The sequence below is a fragment of the Mytilus trossulus genome, chromosome 2 (assembly GCF_036588685.1).
Source record: "Mytilus trossulus isolate FHL-02 chromosome 2, PNRI_Mtr1.1.1.hap1, whole genome shotgun sequence".
Taxonomy (NCBI): domain Eukaryota; kingdom Metazoa; phylum Mollusca; class Bivalvia; order Mytilida; family Mytilidae; genus Mytilus; species Mytilus trossulus.
In genome coordinates, this window is record NC_086374.1 from 47,655,924 (window position 1) to 47,658,154 (window position 2,231).

Consider the following 2,231-nt stretch of genomic DNA (forward strand, 5'->3'; position numbering starts at 1 on the left):
AATAAGTTGGGAAATGTATATCCCATATGTACGTGAAGTTGATATATTAATGTAGTATATATTCCAAACATTACTTTCCCAACATATAGATTGTCACTAATGAGTCTTATGAAGACGAAACATGCTAGACGCGTACAAAACTATCAGCCTTGTATTTTTGTTGATTTTTAACAAACATGGGGTCGATACGATTGCTGATGGACGTTTTCTTTTCCAAGGGTATCGCCAGCTTGGTTTTTGAGGTCTGATTTCTTCGATGAAGCTTTACATATGCCTGATATTACGGGGCGCCGAATGGGACTCTTGTGGTTTTGTACAAAATTCAATTCTGTCATAACAAAATAATTTTTGTCTTAATACTATGTGCTACAGACTTGTTTTATGAAAACTTCAATTTTGTAATGACAAAAATTATTTGTGTAGACAAAATTCATTTTTGTAGACAAAATTCATAATTGTCATGACAAAAGCAAATTTTGTCTAAAAGGTATGCAAATATAAACAATATAAACATATATGCATACAAAATTGACTTTTGTTACCTAATATGGAAGTTAAATCACAAAAGTCAATTGTGTGAGAAAAGATTCAATTTTGTGAGACAAAATTAACCTTAGTGAGACAAAATTGACTTTTGTGAGACAAAATTGACTTTTGTGAGACAAAATTAACTTTTTGAGACAAAATTAACTTTTTGAGACAAAATTAACTTTTGTGAGACAAAATTCAATTTTGTGAGACCAAGTTCAATTTTGTGAGACAAAATTCAATTTTGTCAATTTTGTTGAGACAAAAGTCAATTTTGGTAATTTTGTTGAGACAAAAGTCAAATTTGTCAATTTTGTTGAGACAAAAATCAAATTTGTCAATTTTGTTGAGACAAAAATCAATTTTGTCAATTTTGTTGGGACAAAAGTCAATTTTGTGACGACAAAAGTCAATTTTGTGACGACAAAATTCATTTTTGTGACGACAAAATTCATTTTTGTGACGACAAAATTCAATTTTGTAACAACAAAATTAACTTTTATGAGACAAAATTGCCTTTCGTGAGACAAAATTGACTTTCGTGAGACAAAATTGACTTTCGTGAGACAAAAATCAATTTTGTCAATTTTGTTAAGACAAAATTCAATTTTGTCAATTTTGTTGAGACAAAAGTCATTTTTGTCTCACATTGGTCAATTTTGTCTCACAAAAGTTAATTTTGTCTCACAAAAGTCAATTTTGTCTCACAAAAGTCAATTTTGTCTCACAAAAGTCAATTTTGTCTCACAAAAGTCAATTTTGTCTCACAAAAGTCAATTTTGTCCCACAAAAGTCAATTTTGTCCCACAAAAGTCAATTTTGTGTAACAAAAGTCGATTTTGTATGCAAATTAGTTTACAGAATCCAAACTAAACTAATTTGAATACAAAATTGACTTTTTTCGCCCAATTTTCAAATTAGGTAACAAAAGTCAAGTCTGTGTAACAAAAATGAATTTTGCCATGACAAAAGTGACTTTTGTCCGCTGATAGATAATTTTGTATGACAAAATTTTAAATTTGTAGTATGATACAAATTTTGTTAAAATGAAATCATTTTTGTTGAACAAAAGTCACTTTTGTCCGTACAAAATTGAATTTCGAGTACAAAACCACAAGAGTCTCATTCGGCGCTCCGTAGATATTACAACATTTTCTGTATGTCAAAGACCACATTCTGAACTGAAACAAATTGAAAAAGAGTTGGTATTGCTTTGTTTCATAAAAACAAATGGCTAACGTAGATACAAGTATCTTGTCTTAGGGAGGGATAAATCCTACTTTGTAAAGGATCACCTTGATTCAAACAAAAAGCTCTCTGAAAGTGACATTATCAAGATGCATTATTTCGTGATTGACAACATATTTTTTGCGTTCGGATGACGTGTTTTTCAACAGATTGTCGGCATTCCAATGGGAACAAATTGTGTCCCTCTTCTTGCTCACACTGTTCTTTATTATTATGAGGCTGGCTTCATACAGGAACGTCTTAGGAAGAAAGATAAGAAGTTAGCAATATCCTTTAACCCTACTTTACGCTATATAGATGATGTTCTTTCACTAAATAATTTAAAATTTGATGACTTTGTTGAACGCATCTATCTCATCCAACTAGAGATAAAAGATACTACAGATACAGTTAAGTCGGCCTCATATCTTGACCTGCATCTAGAAATTGACAATAAGGGTCGATTGAAAACAAAA